Genomic DNA, 21,658 nt, shown 5'->3' on the forward strand with positions numbered 1-21,658 from the left:
GAGGGAGATTTTGTGCTTGATAGTAGATTTTGACTATGGCGAGATTAGAGATTTCTCACTTTTTCAAGCCTCTTTCGAAGGATTTCTCCATGAGGCTATTAAAATGGTAGTTTTAAATTATAATCTATTAAATTATACTAAATTATACTTTTGAAAGAAGATTACAAAGGATTAATAATTATACTACATTTTATAAAAATAATAACAAATACTTTAAGAAACTCTTATCACTGACTACAAGGAGAGATATTTTGCCTTGCAAGGTTCTCTCCATGTTTTTGTCAAATGCCCTTCGTTTGCTGCATTCTATCTACATTGGGGTTAATTGTTGGGAAGTTGTTTAAGCATGGTGTGGTTTTGGAGGAGTCTTTGCTCTTGGCAGTGCAAAAGTATGACCTTTGGAAGGATAAGGCTTCTATTGTGGGGTCTCGTCTTCTCTCAGGATTCTCTAGTAAATTGTCATTTCTATGTTTTTGGTTTTTTAAATTTTGGTCAATGGTGTGTTTTGTTTGAAGCTTAGCTGCATCCATTTTTCTATGGGTGAAATGTAGGGTATGAGCTTCTACAAGTTAAGGAGTAAATAGAAATCTTGATTATTTTCCATATACTTGCTTGGTTTGGATATTTTGATATTGCCATGCTCTGATAATATGTTTAGGTACAGTTTGGTTCTATACAATTTAGCTCAATGAATAAGGATATTTGAAAATTTGGTTGACTTATAGAACCATAATTTTATGTATTCAGGCTTAATGTCTTTCTGTTAACAACTAATAATAAATACTTTAACTAAGATTATAAAAAGATTATGTTAATTAAAAATATATTAAATAGATTGTAAATTGTAAATATAGTAATCAAATATAATAATTACATTTCATAAAACAAACAACTAAACTTGTTTGTAAAAAAAAATATATAAAATAGTTTTGAAATGGATCATTGATGAAAAATATTGCATAATATAACTGGTATCACTTAAAATTGTAGAAATATATATTAATCAAACATATTAAATCTTAATACTAATGTAAATTAAAATTGCCAATATAATAATTACAGGTCATAAAATAAACACCTACACTAGCTTGTAAAATAAATATATATAATATGGAACTAAAAAGTAAATCATAGGGTAGATCATTGAAGAAAGATCTTGGATAACTTAACTGGTACCACTTTCATTAGTAATTGAAGATGATGTTCCTCCACTTGGATGGCTAAATCTATCACCTGGTGTCATTAAATTCTCTACTGATGGACGCCCCTCTAACCTGCCATATGCTGAGCCATGCACAATCCTTTCGAGGATGCCCTCCACCTCTCTCATTGTCGGTCTTTCCCCTGGACTGTACCTCGTGCACTGCAACGCCATTCCAATCAAGTTAAGCAGCTCTGTGGATTCAATGCTACCCTCCTCTGCAAGCAACTCATCACCCACCATTTCTCTGTCGATCACTTCCTCGACTGCTTCAGGAAACGCCCTTCTGACCCAACTGGGCAAAGTTTTGTTTCCGGTGAACATTTCGTCAGTGGGCCTCTTTCTTGTCATCATTTCAAGGACCACCACTCCGAAACTGTAAACGTCCATCTTGGTCGTCACATTTGCCCCCAATCCATATTCTACAACAGTCATTCTTCTTATTAACTAACGAATAGATTGGAAAAAGTAAAGCTAGAAATAAAATAATCTAACACAAGCTTGGACTTCGTATCGCTTAGAAATTTACCTGGAGCAAGGTAGCCTACCGTTCCCTTCACTCTAGATGTGCCGCTGCTCTTTGCAGAATCGGTAGAAGGAATTAGACGCGCTATCCCAAAGTCCGCCACATGGGCAGTCATGTTCTCATCCATTAAAACATTTGAGGGTTTCAAATCACAGTGAACAACAGGACGAGAGCAATCATGGTGTAAATACGCCATCGCGTGTGCCACATCTACGGCAATGTTTAATCTCATCTTTAAACTCAACTGATGGCTACCCCCGTGCAGATGTGTTTCAAGGCTTCCCTTTGACATGAACTGGAGTAGCAGAGCCTTGAACTCTGGCGTTGAGCAACAAGACAACACTTTGACCAGATTACGGTGTCTAATTTTGCTCAGTATTCTGCACTCATTATAGAAATTCTTAAATGAATTTCGAGGGTCCTGATTGAATACCTTAACGGCCACCAATCTCAGTATACCGACCCGAAGCTACCCACTCCTAGCAAATTGGCAGCATTAAATCCTTCGGTTGCTGTGTGAATCTCCTGGCTAGAGATTTGCATGAAACCTTTTCCCAATAAATTATTTGTGAATACTTCTCTTTTACTCTTTCTGAAGAATACGTAAAACGCACCTAGGATGCAACACAATGCCAGGAATATGCCAATTGAAACACAGACAACAACTTCTCTGTTAAACCAGTTCGGACGGATGCCAGCAGAAGAGCTTGTGCAGTTTGGTAAATTCAACAGGCCTGAGACTGAACATAATCCAGGATTACTCAAAAAAGATGTTGCGCTTAGATGTCTAAAAGCTCCTTGATTGGGAACTGATCCATTCAAGTTGTTGTAGGAGAAATTCAGAATGCGGAGCATTGTGAGATTTGCAATACTGTTTGGTACCTGTCCTGATAGTTTATTGAAGGACAAGTCAATGACCTCAAGGCTCTTGAGCTGTCCTATTGATGTTGGCACTATTCCACCCAATCTGTTCTTGGTCAGGTTAAGGTACTTCAGCCCAACGCAACTGCCAATATCGCCAGGGATGGGTCCTGAGAGTTTATTAGCAGAAATATCTATGGCTTGAACAAGTTGCATTGCTCCCAGTGAAGGTAATCTTCCTGTCAATGAATTGTGTGAAAGATTGAGGTAAAAGGTCATTGAACGGAAGTTTGAGATCTCCGTAGGGATATTTCCCACAAGGCTGTTATGGTAGAGGTCAATCAACTCCAGACGATAACATTGCCCAACAGCATCTGGTATCCTTCCTGTAAGCTCGTTGTAACTGAGGTCAAGTTTCCTTAACTGTTGGAGAGTGCCCGTTGATGAAGGAATGTCTCCGGAGATTTGATTATGTTGGAGCCATAGATATTCTAGGTTTTCAAGTTGTTTCAGCTGCGTTGGAATGCTGCCTCGGAATTTGTTGGAGCTCAAAGATAACGACTGTAAATTCCTCAGGCGGCTTAGTGCTTGGGGCATTTCACCGATTACATTGTTATTGTCGAGATGAAGAGTAGTCAACGCAGTAAGGTTGCCAATTTCTTGCGGTATATTGCCAGTGAAACTGTTAAAACTCAAGTAAAGTTCCGATAGGATGGGAGGGAGCTTTCCTATGCCTCTCGGCAAAGTGTCAGAGAAATCGTTTTGAGACAAATCCAGATCTCTGAGATTGGAGCAGTTGGTAAGGATACCCAAAACAGATGTTTTGCCAGAGCTTTCAGTGGACAAATTGTTTGTCTCTAGATTCAGTATTTCCAGAGCAGTTAACATTCCCAGTTCTCGAGGCACTTTACCACTTAGCTGATTGCCACCAAGATCAAGAAGTAAGAGCTGAGAACAATTTCCCAAAGACTTTGGGATTTCACCGCTGAATAGATTTCCCCCCACAGAGAAAAATTGTAGATGGTTGAACCTGACACCAATCTCAACGGGAATGGAACCCTCGAACCTGTTCAACAGGAGTTCAACATTACCTAGTCGTGTACAATTAAAGAGAAAAGGGAAAACAACTCCGTGGAAGCTGTTCAGGCTAAGCGTAATTGACCGTAGTTGAGTCAGCATCCCTATCTCTCGGGGTATCATTCCACTCAACTTGTTATCGTCTGTCTGAAGAATAGAGAGAGCCGAACAATTTCCAAGAGATTTAGGGAGGCTACCGCTTAGAGTATTGTGGTCCAGGTAAATCTCTTGCAATTTGGGCTGGTTATAGCCTATATCCTCTGGAATTGTCCCTACAAACTTGTTTTTGCGCAGATTCAGATATTCTAATCTGGACAATGATCTGAAATTTTCAGATGGAATCGGTCCCTCAAGCATATTCTCCGACAGTGACAAGTAACGCAATCTTGTGCAGTTACTTAGAGACCTGGGGATTTCTCCCGAAAGCCTATTTGTTTTCAATTTTAGTACTCTTAAATCGCTGAGAGCACCAAATTTAGAGGGGATTCGTCCGGCTAGAAGGTTTGCGCCGAGATGCATGATTTTGAGCGCAGAGCAATTTGCTAATTCTTGTGGGATGACATCTGTCAAATTGTTTGAGCCCAGCAGAAGTCTTTCTAAGTTGTGCAATGAACTCAGCTTTGACGGTATGCTTCCGCTCAGGAAATTGTTCTGCAGATTTAGTTGGAGCAGGCTTCTGCATCCTTGCAAACTAGGCGGAATTGAACCTTGCAAATGATTTCCATGCAAGTTAAGGTACTGTAGGTTCTCCATTTTACCAAATTCACGGGGAATGGAGCCATACAAATAATTGTAAGAGAGGTCAAGAGTTTTGAGGAAGGAGACGTTGGCGATATGTGGGGGAATCTGGCCGCTCAGCATCTTAAATTTCAGAACCACACTTACTACGCGTTGTTTGTCATCACAAGTTATTCCAGTCCAATTGCACACATAATTCCCAGCAACCCAATTAAAAAGTGAAAAAGTTGGATCTATTTTCAGGGACATTTTTAATTCAAGTAAAGCCTGTGCGTCCATTTGGTTCTGACAGAGTGTAGGCAACACACAAGTAAACAAGAGTGGGAAGAAAATAAACAGACCTTTATTATTCAAGCGTCCTTGGAATCCTGTCCTCATATCTGCAAGAGAAATAGTCTGCATTTGCAGATGGCCGCCGGGTAGCAGTAGGATAAATGTGAAAAGTAATATGTGGAACCTGAGAGACGTTTTCTTCAGTGGACGCGCACAAGAAGAAGTTTGAAAGATGAGCTACATTAATAATTGTACCACACTATTACCTAGATTCAGGACACCAGTTCGAATCATTATTGCTAGTTTCCTTTGGGGCAGTAATACTGATACATCAGACCTATTTAATTTTATTCATGGAAGAGTTCTATTGGTTCGTTATGAAAGAAGTCGGCCTAATTGTTTCAATCAATGGTGCAGTATTAGTCAGAGCCCTTGGACGACCATGAAATTGATCATGGCCGTTCTTTGTTTTTCCAATTTTTCTATGCAGTCATCTACAAGTAGACAATACATCTTCCATCAAAATGGGTTCCAGCTATAATCTAATTATTGTTCAAAATTCAATTAGTTTCTACCAATTACAAGCTATTATTTTTTTCTAAATGACATATTTCTATAGTTTTCACATTTATTTGTCAATTTATATATTATAAAAATATTTATGAAAAACTTGATTGAACCCCTTTTTGCGGAATGTATTTCTTAGTCAAGATTTCCGAATTACAAAACATATATCAATATTAACTTTTAAATTATAAGATGTGAAAAAATCATCACATCAAACATTTAAATTGAAGTTAATAGTATTTTAAATATTGTAATTTTTATAATAATTAATTCCAACAAATAATAATTAATCTAGGTTTCAGCCATTTACCGATAATTTTTTTTTAAAAATTATTATTTTTATTTTAAATTTTAAATTTCAAAAAAAAAAATTACTTGTTGAAAACTTTAAAGATATGTTATTTATACTTTTAAATGTTAAAACTAAATATTTAAGATTGAACAAATAAATATTCAAATATTTGATTCAACAAATAATGATTTCTATTTTTGCAATTTTTTTAATCTTATTTCTTTAATTTAATGAAAGATTTAATTTATAAAATTAAACCAATTTTAAATCTAAATATTTGGTCTATAAATGACAATAATTTCATTTTCAAACTATTGTGACATTTTACAATTATATTAACATGTCATATTTTAAATCAATTCTAATGTTTACATTCTTATCAACTATTAAATCAAATTAATTAAATTATTATTAAATCAAACTATTATTATGTAATCAAAAGTTTCTAGATAATAACATTATTACTATCAACTATATGAATACAATTAATGTGTAATATTCTTATTTCTAACTTCACAAATTTCATTTCATCAAAAAAACCTACAATTATATTATGAATAATTTTTAAACTATAACGAAAAATACACACCCACTATGTGGCACTTGTTTTCTTCCACCTTTAACCACAATGAAATGTGAAATGAAAAATATATGTAAAAGAAATTCTACTAAGTCCAAAGGAGCCCCAAAAACTATGGTGATCTAAGTGTGGTGTGGCAACCGACATAATGGTTGTTTATTAATTCTTAGAAATTTACAACACTGTGAATTTACGATTTTATATTAATATTAAATAATAAATTAATACCTAATCTATTGGTTGGGTAGACGCTTCTGCGGTGTGGATGGAGATGGAGAATTGGCAATCACTCAATTCTTCAGTAAGAGAGTAGAGTGCACTATCAACTGCCCCAAAATTTTAATGTTTAAATTTTTTTAAAATATCTTCAGGTTGTATAAATTTATAGTGAAAGTTAGACTTTACTATTGTTGTCCCATCAAAATTTATTTTTCTTGTAGTTTCATATCAATCAAAGAATAAACAAGATCAATAAATTTACATAATTTTTTATCTTTTATTGATATTTTAAATAATATTTATTTGAAAAATAATTATGATAGAGGGCCACACCACCCTACCAACTCATAACCAAGAGTGCAACAATATGGAGACCAAAAAAAAATGCTTCACAAGAAATTTTATTATAGTTGAAGATCCTTACAACACCCACAAGATGATATCAAGCTTCTCCTTGAGCTTCTCCTTCCACAACTTCTACTTCTCAAGTTTCTACTCCTCGAGCTTGATTACAAATGATAATAAGCCTTGCTTAAATAGGCACTTCTAACCCAAGACATTACAAACACAACCAATGTGGGATAAAAGGTAAATACAACTACCTTTAAATAAATATTAAATTTCCATCCAAATATAACTAAGCACCCAAAAAATATTAAATACATGATTTATCCAAAACCTTCTAGAATTTCCACCTACACACCTCGAATGACAACTATTTTTCTTATTTTTCTATTTATGCCACCTATGCACCTCGAAAATAAAAATCCTCTTTTCCTTTCTTTTCTCCTTTTTATTTTTTTATTATTTCTCCTCTAATTTTCGTCACTTTTCTCTCTCCAAAAAAAAAAAAACTTTTTTTTTTTTTTTTCCCAATAATTTTTCATGCAAGATGCTCCTGCATCAGACTCCCTCGGTAGATAGAAAAGTGTGTCCCACACTTTGACACCAAAAGAAAGATCTACCACCATCTTCATCTTCACCAAAGGCTTCCACCTCAACGGGGACAACAAAACCACCATGCAAATCTTCCACATCTACATTACTCTATCAAACACTAGAATCTCAACCATCCAATCAACATGTTCATTCCTAGGAACAAACTGAACATAATGCTTTATTAGCAAACTCCCATTCACATCAACAACTAGTGAATCCACACCAGCAACAACAAACCTCGCATCAGCAACAACAAACTTCATATCAGCACCAACATGTAGATCTCCATCAATACATGCCAAACTCTCAACACTAGAAACCTCATTGCTCACAACAAGATGCTCTGCAATATATAACTCACCTCCAACAACCGGATCATCCACCTCCAAGTGCTCCATAATCTCCATGTCAGATTCAACCAATTGATCATGAAAACCAACCTCCATCCCAATATTAGCAAGGTTAGGAATATCCTCAGCAACAACCTCTATTTTCTCTACAGGTTCTGCATCAGACTCCACAGACTGATCAGCAAAACCAACCTCTTCCGCCTCAACCTTGCGATGCCATCTTCTCTCATGAACCTCCTTAACTTGATCAGCCAATCTATCATCCAACCGAGAAATCATCTTAGAAAAATTCCTCTCCACTATATCATGGATTTTGGCAATCATCTTAGGGTCCAATCCTCTTGGAGCCATCTTCCAAGATCTTCGTAAACCCTCTGCAACAAATCCTTCCTATGCTCCTTGTGACAACCAAATTGTTTGCAAGTCAGATCGCAACCTGCCACCTCGCACAAACAATCAGGAACCACATCACAAGTCTAGGACAACAGATTTGCAGTCCACCAGCTCTGATAAACTTTGCCCAACCAAGGTCCTGGTACAAACTGCCTCACACTTCGGCGATCTGCTTGTACACTCAGGATCTCCCGCTCTGATACCACTGATAGAGGGCCACACCACCCTACCAACTCATAACCAAGAGTGCAACAATATGGAGACAAAAAAAAAATGCTTCACAAGAAATTTTATTATATTTGAAGGTCCTTACAACATCCACAAGATGATATCAAGCTTCTCCTTGAGCTTCTCCTTCCACAACTTCTACTTCTCAAGTTTTTACTCCTCGAGCTTGATTACAAATGATAATAAGCCTTGCTTAAATAGGCACTTCTAACCCAAGACATTACAAACACAACCAATGTGGGATAAAAGATAAATACAACTACCTTTAAATAAATATTAAATTCCCACCCAAATATAACTAAGTGTAGACACCTAAAAACCTTTAGAAAATAAAGTATTTTTATTTTCTAAAAAAGTCCTGATGACATCATCATTTATTAATTAATTAATTATTTAATTAATTAATTAATTTTTATGCCATTAAATCCATTTATCTTAATTAAAAATATTTAATTAAGGAATCCCTCCCAAAAATGTTTAAATCTTATTTAAACATTATTTTCTTATTTATTAATTATTTAATTAATAAATTGACCAAAAATCCTAAAATAAATAAAAAATTTATTTTTTGCCCAAAACTTGGCCAATTTCCTTATGACCAATAACCTCTTCCAAAATCTTCTAATCCTTCTTTAATTTCAATTAAAGGCTAATCTCATCATTTCCTACCCCTAACCCCAACTCAAAATATTTAATTAAAATTAAATATTAATCCTCATGTTTATTAAAAAAGTTTTAATAAATATCTCCTCAACCCAAACCCTTGAAATAAATAAAACTTTATTTATTTCTTAAAAATCTAATTTATCCTCATCCTAAGAAGTTCTAGACTCTTCTAGAAAGTCTTCATCCTCATCCTAGGAAATTCTAGACTATTCTAGAAAGTCTTTATCCTCATCCAAAGTCTAGACTCTTCTAGAAGATGTCTTTAAACCTAATCCTAATCCCCTCCTAACCTTGTCACATTCCCTAAACATGGGTTAAGACTTACTAACCCAAGCCAAAGTTAACAAATATCTCCTCCTTCACCCACCCTCATTAAATGCCATCCACTTGCCTATCCCTAAGCTAATCCTAAACCATCCTAATCCATCCTCTAATCATTTGCACAAGCCTAAACAAGCTTAAAACCTTCCTAATCAAGTCCAAGTCGAAATTGCTCTCATCGCCCTCAAAATATCTCAACCATAAAACTTTATGAAGTCCACTAGGTCATAAATGACTCTTACAAGCCCTTTTATTGCTCTTACAAGTCATTATGAGGGTCTTTATGAAGATTTTATCCCTTGAGCCTCCTTTGTTGACTCATCCTTCCCCTTTCCTCCATCCTCTCACCATGTGACATGTGTCACTCCTTGATTGGTTGTAAGGAAGCACAATCCATGTGCTCTCCTCTCATGCAATCTAAGCCCTCCATGAGCTTTTTTCCATCCTTGCATCTTAGCCCTCAATCCCTCAAGCCTCTTGCCTATAAATTGGATCCTTCCCCTTTTCAAAATAACACAATCCATGAAGTAAAGTTATAATGCTATTTTGAGAGCCAAATCCATACTAAAGCCATCTATCCACACCAAAAATCCACAATCATCCATTGAAGCCCTTTTTGAAGCATAAAGCTTGAGCATACATCCTATCTATTTAGACAAAGCTACTCAACAAGAGAGCTTCTTATTGAGAGAGCCCATTAATGGCTCATATTCTCAATTAAGAGCTCATCTTAGTCTATCTTGAAGTTTATGAATTTTGTTTAGTTTGTAGAAGCTTTATTTAAATTTGGTTTCTATTAGCATACTAACATTTTCTCATATGCATTTTGGCACGCCCGGTGGGACCCCGCATGGGTCATCTTCATTAGCTTTTTTAGTCAAGTTTTGTATGTTATTTGCTGATTTTGGCTAATTTTTCTTGTTTTTGTGATTGGTAGGATTGTATAAATTGGTTTTGTAGGTCCACATGAGCATGAAGAAGACAAAGGAACTCATAATCTATCTCATAGTGTTTGCAGATTTTTCAAGCTTATAGGTGGACAAAGAACTTGAAATTCTTCTTCCTCTTCTTGTCTATATTCTTCTTATTCCATCTACTTCTTCTTCTTCTTCTTGTGGGAGATCTTGGCCATTTTTTTTTAAGGAAGCAAAATCATACACACTTCTTTTTAGTGCTTAAAATGAACCCCCAAATCATACTTAAATCCATTGAAAAATTTAAAATTTGCAAAAAAGAAAAAATCTTTTAACAAGTGAAACTAAACCAATCTAATCATTTGCATCCTTGCAACATCAAGGTTTTAGATGCATTCATGCAAAGTTAGGAACACTTCATTTTTGGAAATTTAAAAAGATCTTCAAGTTTCCATTTCAAAAGGTTCAAAATCAACACTAAGTGCACACTAAAATCTAAATCAAACTCAAAGCATCAATCAAGGATAAAATGAACCTCATTTGCAAATATTTTAAAGTTCTTTCAAAAATCTCATGAAAACTAAGAGTCCTAAATGGTTACCAAAAATTGTCCTAAAAGCTTTGTTATTTGTTCCAAAAAAATGTCTTGTTGCAAAATCTTGAATGTTTCTTAGGGTTTTCATGTATCAAAACAACCTAGGAATATCATTTTTGGGCTAAAAACATGCAAACTAGAACACAAAATATTGAATGAAAACCAAAGTCCAAAGAGTCATTTTCACTTTTGAGTCCAAAACAATCTTGAATGATCTAAGGTTAAAACAAAGCACTTCAAAGTTCTTAAAACAACACACAAAATCTCAATCTTGAATGTTCAAAGGAAAAAACTTGAATTTTTAATCACTTGTCTTTGAATGCATGTTGCTAAAATCACTCTTTAGTGCCATGGATTAAAATCAAGTTTTTATTTTTTTATTTTTATGAATGCATGATTAAAACAACAAATCTAATCTTGAATGCCATAGATCAAATAATCATCTTTTGGGGCATAAAAAGAATCCACATTTTTGAAATATTCTAAGTTATAAAAACTAATAAAGACGCTTTGAGTAAGTTTGTAGTTGGACTCACCCTCTTTAATCACCCATCAACTTAACCATTGGTTGCATTCTCAGTGCCATCTATGGGGATGGGTCCACCTAAGAGGGTGTTAAGTGCTCCACGCAAATCAAACTCCACTCACTTGGGTTTTTAGTGGTTTTTTTAAGTTAGAAAATTCCTTGAATGCACATTAATCTTGCTCACACTTCATTTGGGCATAAAAATTGGACAAATCTTGACGTGGAGGGCCTCCGGGCACGTGCTTGAAATCGAATCTCACACACCTTTGTTTTGGGCTTAAAATAAACTCACACTCAATCTTGAATGCCTTAAAGAAAAATCAATCGATACTTGACGTGGAGGGCCTCCAGGCGCACGGGTTTACCTTCTTGTTGACCCTAACTCTTCTTCTTGTTCGCATTCTTCAATCAATTTTATTTTTGTCGACGCTTCAAATTTGGAATAAACATTGTATCTTAAACATGAGTGCTTGCAAAGTCTAGATCAAAAAACTTAAGCGTCAGTTGGTAAAAAAACAAGCATGTTTTTTAGCCCAAGATCATCCAAGTCTTCTCTCCCCTTGTCGTCTTTCGAGGCCATCTTGGGTGCATAAGATTAGGATCCAAAATCTTGTCTTAGCTTTTTAGGAGGCCTGCTTGGGGATTTCATCACCCCTTGGGACGACCTCAACTCCAGCGTTCTGGCGGAGTATAAAGATCGGGAGGTGAATCCAAAGACACCTCTCTTAGGATCAAAATTTTGTCACTCGGGCTAAGCCTCAAGGAACTTTATACCCTTGAGAAGTGAAAGAGGAGAAGTGGGTTACTGCTCCTCTCGGCTGTGTGACATCTTTTTGGTTTCATCTACGGATTTGGGCCTCACGTACCTTGCGTATATCGAGGACTCCCTAGCTAAACCAAATTTCATCCTTGTAGAAAGCTTCCTAGGATGTTGGTGTGTTTGACGTGCTTGCTCCAAAATTTTGTCTGCTTGTTTGTTCATAGCTTTTGAATGAATGTTTGCCAACTTTGTTCAAAATCCCAAAAAAGCAGAAATCTCCCAGCTCAAGGCATATTTAGCGTAGTCACTGCCTTATCAGAAAATTATCCAAGCTCCCCCGCTGCAACTGAATCTATCTAGTTCTTTGCCTTAGAACAATCCCAAATCCAAAGTCCATCCAAATCATCCCCCTAGCCAGTTAGCAACCCAATCCAAAATCACCCAAGCCTTTAAAGAGTTGTTGTCACTTTGCTAGATTTTGTTATCCAATCAATCCGACCAATCCACCAGCCTCACCAAGGTTATCCCTTTGACAGAGCTTTTTCTAGGGTAATCTAGCTTTGTCACTTGTTATTCCTCATCACCTTGAGCTAAAGGTTGGGATCCACAAGTGGTCAATCTCATGTCATGCCCATAGGATCATTAGTCTATCCTTAAGTTGACACAATCTCCACCAATCCAGCGCATAGGAAAGCAAAACTCTCACTTTTTGATAGCATACCCTTGAAGTCTTCCACCCACAAGAAAGCCAAAAATCTCCAGCCAATCCTCCTTAGGTCTGTCATGCAACTTTGACTCTCCCTAGGAAATCTTTCATCAGCCAATCCAAAATCTATGCTTAATCCAAATCCAACCATGAGCTTCCGTGTTCATCCATATGCAAGACCCCATTCCCATCAAACTCATCATCAAAGCATGAAGTACCAATCCTATCATGATGTGTTTGGTCGCATTGTCCTTGCTCCTGCCACCTCCTATTCCAATGATGATGAAAATCTTGTTGACTATGATGGGTCTATTGAAAGCCTTAGAAACATTCCCCCAAACATCCCCCAAAATCCAAGAGTTATTCCAAATTATCTAGTCATGCCATCTGATATTTCAGCTTCCCCTCCATCACCCCATCAACCAAGCTTCCAATCTTCCACCCCCATCACACTAGCTATTCCTGTCAATCCACCTTCACCTTCGACACACGAGTCTCCAAGGAATCTCCTAGAGAAAATATAAGAAAAGTTGCCTCCAACAGTCGATAAGCCATGTCATCTAATCCAACCATGTGAAGTAGTCAGTGATGAAGCTTCCCCATCTATAATATCACCTCCATCTCCCATAGCTATCATCCCCATACCATCCATCAAATTGCTTAAAATCCTTCCACTTCCCGCAAGCATCAAAATCCCACCACCTATCAAATCCCTCTAAATCCTATCCACATCACCTCCAAGCATTTCCCAAATCTCTCGTAATGACCCTTATGCATCCATCTTCTACTCACCCATCTCCACTACTGAATCCCCCATCTATCCATCTGCTGCCTTTGAAGAATCCATCCCTTCACCTCCTATCGCACCATCCACTCCAAACCAATCCTATCAAGATCCTGCCCAAAAGCATGTTGACATCCCCCAAAGCATAAATGAAGATATCATCGTACCATGTCTTCCATCCATAGTGCAGTCACCATCTCCTCCATCTCCAAAACCTCAAGCCATATCTCATCCACTACAAGATATCTTGTCATCCCACCAGCTACATCAAGATCCTATCCTTCCATCTCCCCTGCTCCATGCTTCCATCTTACCACCTATCCAAGCTATTCCACCATCTATAATCTACCCTCTTGGTTCACTTACATTCATCCACGGTGGCCCTCTCTCAGCAGAAGAATTAAGAACAGTATCTCCCCATTGCAATACACCTAATAAATCACTTCTACCATTTTTTGCAAGAAAAAAGTTTCCTCAACTTGTTCAAATGCTCAATCGATGGCATTATCAAGGTCAAGGTTTAGGACCACAAGAGCAAGGAATCAGAGAGCCTATTATTGCACAAAAAAATCTAGGATTTCATGGTCTTGGATATGTATCCAAAGGCTCACCATCTAAAGGTGTTGGTACACCACACCCCCAAACCAAGCCTATCTCCAAGCCCACCATGCCAGCCTCCCATCACTCCTTCAAGAAATCTTATGTCATCCCCCCTCCACCATCTTTGCAACCCAAAACAACCTACCATATCCCCCCTTCATCCGCTAAATCCATTTTGGGTCCCTATGTTCCAAAATCTACCATCCTCCATCCTCCTATTAGCCATCATAAAAATCCTATTCCATCCATTTCTATGCAAGATCAACAAAGGCACATATCAGGGCACATCATCCATCATCATCCCCCTACATGCTCTTTCATATTCTCTCCATCTCACAAAGCTTCTCCTAACCATCTTCCCAAAGCTTACCACAACAATGTGAATGCCAACTTCAAAATGCATAAAGCTAAAAATCCACATCCTAGGCAATCATATGTCTATTCTAAAAGACATACTCCAAAAAGGCAAAATCCAATCAAAGAATGCAAAACAATGGAAAAGCCTATGAAAAGAAAATCCAAAACCATGTGGATCCCCAAGAAAAAAGTTGAAACCCAATGCATAATGGCATCCACCATTGCTAATCCCCCATCTAGTGACTCATATCCCCCATCTCCTAACTCCATCTTTGGTGCCTATATCCCCAAGCACGCTTCCACAAATCCTCCATCATGCCCGCATCTACCATCTATCCCCCATATGCTCTTTTCACACCCGTTCCAACATGTGCCAATGTTGCTCTTGCAAGCATCCCCATCTCATGCTCCTTTCCAGCATTTTCATCCCTCCATCACTTACCATCAATCCCATCTAATCTGATCTATTGCATAAATCACACATCCGGTGTACCAACAACTAGCAACAAAATTGAACATTCCAACAGCCAGTGAAAAATCCCAAAAAAGCCAAAATAGCTGAAGAAAGCCAAAATCATTCCAGCTAAGTCCAAAGTCAAAAAATCAAAAAAGAAAAGAAAAATAAAGCGTCCACTGGTGAAAACTTGGCAATTCAAGCGCCTTGGACAAGTACCATGATGAAAACTTGGCAAACAAGCGTCATGCGTAATCCCGCCATCCCCAGCTTAGCCTATCACCCTCATGCTTTTGGTCATCTCTTGACATCCAACTCCATCTTCCAATCTATCCACCTATCCTCCATCCTCCAGCTTCCATCTCACACCATCCACTAATCTTATGCAGCTTCAGCCAATCATCTTAGCTATCATCCATCTCCCTAGCCCCTTTAGCTTTTTCTATCCTAGCTTCAATCCTATCACATCCATCATAAGACCTTCCACATGTTATCTTCTGATTGGGGGCACTATATTCCTTGGAGGTCTTGTCTTGTCCATCCTCCCTTTTCATTGGTATCCAGCTCTAGGCTATCCTCATGCAAACCCAATGTCATCTCTTTATATCCATCATAATCCTAGCTATCTACCATCCTATCTAGCCATCTCATCCTGCTCCTCTAGCTATCTTTGGTCACAAAATCTCTCATCATCATTGGATGCATCCTTCCAAATCCATATCTTTTGCTATCACCCCACCCTTAGCTTTCGCATCTTGCACACCATCGAACCATCCCGCTATCCTATCATCCTGAGCTTTTGCCTGCTTGTAACTATCTTGGTCAGCTTCATCTTGTAAATATCTTGGTCCGTCAGCTTGTACATCCTCTTTAGCTTAGTACCATTGTATCTATCCAGCTTTTGTGTCAGCTCATCCTTGATCAGCATCTTGCACACATCACACATCTTGGTTAGTTATTCCAACGCATCCTTTAGCTAGATTTCCTATCACCAAAGTGTTATCTTTCTTAGTTCAGCTTGCCAGACGCATCACTCATCCAAATCCACCAGCTCCGGTGCTCTCCGATAGGTCCTTGCAGGATATAGCTTTCCTCATGTCTAATATTGGTCCGTTAGTACCTTGTCCTACCCATCTCGTTGGCAAACGGCTCTCTTTTGGATTTTCACTTTCTTTTGATTTGGGATCTTCCCTTTTGGGTCTTGAAGTATCTTTTCCAAGAAATCTCCTTGTTCCCTCCTCAAGGTTGCCACGATCTTCCATATCATGGTATACTGTGAATGGGGCAATCAGAGCGTAAGGTCTTGATCATGTCTTTTGCTTGTTTTCTTTTTTTCTTGTTGGTTATCCAGTGTCGTTTCCACACTGCTTCCTCTGGGATTCATGTGTGATATTGGGGCAATCCTTGTGTTTTTTTTTTGAGTCAGTTCGTCAGTCCTCTGGACGGTTGGTAAAAAGGCCTTGATGTTCTTGGTAACCCTGGCAATTAACCAATAGTCCTATAGCAAATCTAGTGCTCAACTACATGGTGGTACTTCTCTTTGAAGTATCCCCCCGCTCAAAAAGCTTCAATGGTTTTCCTTCATCTCCATTACCCCCATCCATATCCAGCATTTGTCTCTCCTACCCCAGCTTATGCATCAGTATCTCTTTGAATCACTCATCACTCTTAGCTTTAGGGATCCACAATCCTAGTCTTAGGGATCCACCAATCCAAATCAATCCACCAAGCCTCATCTTTTGAGATCCACAATCCTAGTCCTAGGGATCTCCGAAACCCATCTTCCACCAATCTGACTCTTTGAAATCCTGTTGCATCAGCTTTTTAATCCCCTCATCCATCTCCCTATCCTGGATTCCTTTTTATAGAGCTCTGCTCCTTCATCCTCCACCTTCCCTAAAGTCTTAAGCTTGCTTCCTCTTGTGCATCTGATTCTCCTTTATCATTCTCCCATAGTGAGAGTTTGAGCTAATTCAGCCCCTTCTCTTTGCCAATCTGAGTTTCCTTGCTCATCCAAGATTCTTGTACATTTCAAGAAGCCATCGAGCCTCACTTTCTCTCCCCGCTGCCTTCTTGAGGGGGCATCTCACAGTCCATTCTCTCCTCTTCTGCTCTAGCCTTGGGCATCTTATTTTCTTATCTTTGATGCCATGCCACTTGCGGCATCACATCAAAGAGGGGCAAAATGTAGACACCTAAAAACCTTTAAAAAATAAAGTATTTTTATTTTCTAAAAAAGTCCTGATGACATCATCATTTATTAATTAATTAATTATTTAATTTTTATGCCATTAAATCCATTTATCTTAATTAAAAATATTTAATTAAGGAATCCCTCCCAAAAATGTTTAAATCTTATTTAAACATTATTTTCTTATTTATTAATTATTTAATTAATAAATTGACCAAAAATCCTAAAATAAATAAAAAACTTATTTTTTGCCCAAAACTTGGCCAATTTCCTTATGACCAATAACCTCTTCCAAAATCTTCTAATCCTTCTTTAATTTCGATTAAAGGCTAATCTCATCATTTCCTACCCCTAACCCCAACTCAAAATATTTAATTAAAATTAAATATTAATCCTCATGTTTATTAAAAAAGTTTTAATAAATATCTCCTCAACCCAAACCCTTGAAATAAATAAAACTTTATTTATTTCTTAAAAATCTAATTTATCCTCATCCTAAGAAGTTCTAGACTCTTCTAGAAAGTCTTCATCCTCATCCTAGGAAATTCTAGACTATTCTAGAAAGTCTTTATCCTCATCCAAAGTCTAGACTCTTCTAGAAGATGTCTTTAAACCTAATCCTAATCCCCTCCTAACCTTGTCACATTCCCTAAACATGGGTTAAGACTTACTAACCCAAGCCAAAGTTAACAAATATCTCCTCCTTCACCCACCCTCATTAAATGCCATCCACTTGCCTATCCCTGAGCTAATCCTAAACCATCCTAATCCATCCTCTAATCATTTGCACAAGCCTAAACAAGCTTAAAACCTTCCTAATCAAGTCCAAGTTGAAATTGCTCTTATCACCCTCAAAATATCTCAACCATAAAACTTTATGAAGTCCACTAGGTCATAAATGACTCTTACAAGCCCTTTTATTGCTCTTACAAGTCATTATGAGGGTCTTTATGAAGATTTTATCCCTTGAGCCTCCTTTGTTGACTCATCCTTCCCCTTTCCTCCATCCTCTCACCATGTGACATGTGTCACTCTTTGATTGGTTGTAAGGAAGCACAATCCATGTGCTCTCCTCTCATGCAATCTAAGCCCTCCATGAGCTTTTTCCCATCCTTGCATCTTAGCCCTCAATCCCTCAAGCCTCTTGCCTATAAATTGGATCCTTCCCCTTTGCAAAATAACACAATCCATGAAGTAAAGTTATAATGCTATTTTGAGAGCCAAATCTATACTAAAGCCATCTATCCACACCAAAAATCCACAATCATCCATTGAAGCCCTTTTTGAAGCATAAAGCTTGAGCATACATCCTATCTATTTAGACAAAGCTACTCAACAAGAGAGCTTCTTATTGAGAGAGCCCATTAATGGCTCATATTCTCAATTAAGAGCTCATCTTAGTCTATCTTGAAGTTTATGAATTTTGTTTAGTTTGTAGAAGCTTTATTTAAATTTGGTTTCTATTAGCATACTAACATTTTCTCATATACACTAAGCACCCAACAAATATTAAATACATGATTTATCCAAAACCTTCTAGAATTTCCACCTACACATTTCGATTAATGGAATGACAACTATTTTTCTTATTTTTCTATTTATGCCACCCATGCACCTCGAAAATAAAAATCCTCTTTTCCTTTCTTTTCTCCTTTTTATTTTTTTATTATTTCTCCTCTAATTTTCGTCACTTTTCTCTCTCCAAAAAAAAATTCTTTTTTTTTTTTTCCCAATAATTTTTCATGCAAGATGCTCCTGCATCAAATTAAGATATTATTTCTCAAAAAATAATTAAGTTTACATCATTTATGATAAATTGTAGAAATGAATGAAGCTTAATATTAGGTTTTTTAAAGTAAAAACTAAATTTAAAATTACATTTATTATTGTAATTATATAGATTAGATTCCAATTCCAATTATATTTTTATTATCTACTGTATTAAACTAGAAAATATTTAATTGATATTTTTTTAAAATTAAAAAGATATAGCATTAGTTTGATGATATAATATACAATTTTATGGTTCTAACATGCATGTAAAATATAAATATAATCTATTATTAAAACATTCTATATGAGAAATAATATTTTAAAATGATTATTAATTAAATTTGTTACAAATAATAATTCTTTAGTGCAATGGCAATTTTTTAGCGAACTTTTTCTACAAGTTGGTGTTTGATTTTTTTTCGGCAAAGGGATGCCTGATGGTGACCCACCGATAGATCCTACTAGCATCACACTAGATCTCGGCGACCAAAGCAGTGTCAAGGTGGTTGTCTTTGAAAGCAACATAAATTGCAAGGTGGGGAGTAATGGGGGCGCTCTTAATTGCAAATCACCAAATAAGGACCTTAACAAGTGTGATCTTTCCTTTCCCTCAAACCCTTCGATCACACTTCCATTTAATTTTTCTGCAGGCATTGTACCACCAAACACAAACCCTCTTGTGATCATAAAACAATGCTTCGATTAATAATGGTATGTAATGGGCACCCCTGGATGTCCCAAAAAACTAAACCAAATTGCTGAAAGGAATTATGTCAAACAGTTTGCATTCAACTTCTTATTTCTCCGTTTAATGTTTTAAACCCCTTATAATTCCGGAAATCAAACATTTATTGTTTGTTGTGTTTCGTGCATGGAATTGGTATCATACAACATAAACAAGAAAGCAACTACAATGATATGCAAAGTGGAAATGAACTGCTGCTAATAAAATGTTATTTTCAGAATTCATAAAATCAAATACATAGCAGATTTATCAACTCACTAATTACTTCAGCAATATTGTCATAATACTCCAGCCCATGCTTACGAACTTGCTGCTACAATACTTTGTCCTCCAATCAGTCCACTACCTTCATAATACCATTCCCTCCAAGCGGCATAAGTGTCGGACAAGTAGTGAAGAAGATATGAGCAAAATATCAAATCTGCCTGATAATGAAGCCAATAAGAAAGAATTCCAAAGGCCAAACCCCAAGGGAATGACGTCTAGAATGTTACAAGAGAGGATAGACGTCCTCAAATGCCAAAAACAAAGCTGCAACTCACACACCAATTTCTTCTCATATTCAACCTGTCTAATGAAGCCGCAAATGCTTCCTTTTATTCTATTCCCAAGGGTCTGCTCAACTCATATGGGCAATGTGGGATAAAAGATGTGTAATATATAAAACATATATTAAAATACCCCTTATGTCTCCCTTGGGTACACATCACCATAAAATAAATATTAAAGTAACACTTTAATATTTTACAATTAAATTAGATGTTACTTTAACAAAACTTCAGGCATTAAAATGTATTAGCAATTGGACTCTGAATAATGCGAGTGATAGCTCATCGGAAAGCTCTCACCGAGGAGTATCAAATCCAATCACCAAAATTGACCTGCACTGTGTCCTGCTAACTTACTAAAAATAGTAAGTATGCCTGAAACTGAGTAAATCAACTTCGTTTTGGCCCAAATTGGAAATGACTAAGCCAAAACACTTCAGGATCCCATTAAACCCTTCGTTAGCCCTCGGGACCATGTAGAACAAGGCTAACACACACACACACACACTTGGTCAACTACTAAAAGAACGTGAAGGCCAAGAGATGGGATCATTACATGGTAACAATGTTTCAAGATCTACCAATAGTGTAGATGTTAAGTCGAGGTCCTTCCTTGAGGTAGTTGCTAAATCTACTCTGGTGATTGTCTCTAGAGCTCATTTTACCTCACCTGCAAGCGTTGAAAATTCAACAAATGATAAGAAATCTATGGACATTTCCTCATTTCATGTTACCCCAAACCAAGAAATGTTAGCTGAGATAATAAGGGAAAAGGAAAGATTGAGGAACATTGCCATTTTCTTCTCTGCTGTAGAAATTGACAATTTTCCTACAAGAAAATTTTTAGATGACTGGTTTTATAATTACTAGAATCTTAAGTTAGGCTATAGGCAATACTATATTTAGAGCTTTGGCATGGAATGTTGAAGCTAATCTAGATGAAATAGTTTCTTTATCAACCCCCACATGGGTTCTCATTAAGAATATACCTCCCTTTTTGTTGCGTTTTATTCCCTATTTGGTTGAACCTCTTGGAAAATTTATCTGAATGGATGATTCGGCTAGGTTGGTTCCCCATCTTGATGCTAGGGTTCTTATTGCCCTGAAACTGGGCCATGATTTACCCAAAGAAATTTCTATCACTATTGACAAGGAGAAGTTTTTTTGCCCTGTTGAAACCCTAGGAGATTTAAGTGTGCATTATTTTATGCAGGAAAGAGGGGCATTTGAGAAAAGATTGTCCCATCATTAAGAATAAAGTCTCAAAAATGCTCCCCCACTCAATTGATTAACCCTACCCCCACTCAATCGATTCCTTCTTCCTCCACTAAAACTAATCCTTTGCCTCCCCCTCTCACTCCATCACAGTCACCTCTCTCCCCTCTGCCAATTCCCTCTTTTAGCAATGCTTTTGTTACTGGTATGGTGGATGCCGATGGTTTTTAGGAAGTGACAAAAAAGAGAGAAAATAGGT

The 21,658-nt window shown here is 36.9% G+C and overlaps 1 pseudogene across 1 annotated transcript; it reads right to left on the reverse strand.

The window, feature by feature from the left end:
- Positions 1 to 974: 974 nt before the first annotated feature.
- Positions 975 to 4,921, reverse strand: LOC149579966 (uncharacterized; annotated as a pseudogene). Its single transcript, XR_016352946.1, has 2 exons — positions 1,731 to 4,921; positions 975 to 1,623 (listed from the first exon to the last, which is right to left on the reverse strand). The product of XR_016352946.1 is annotated as an uncharacterized LOC149579966 (transcript).
- Between the last annotated feature and the right edge of the window lie 16,737 nt (positions 4,922 to 21,658).

This window comes from Cupressus sempervirens, chromosome 1, assembly GCF_028749045.1.
Source record: "Cupressus sempervirens isolate cs-2001-9-10 chromosome 1, ASM2874904v1, whole genome shotgun sequence".
NCBI lineage: Eukaryota > Viridiplantae > Streptophyta > Pinopsida > Cupressales > Cupressaceae > Cupressus > Cupressus sempervirens.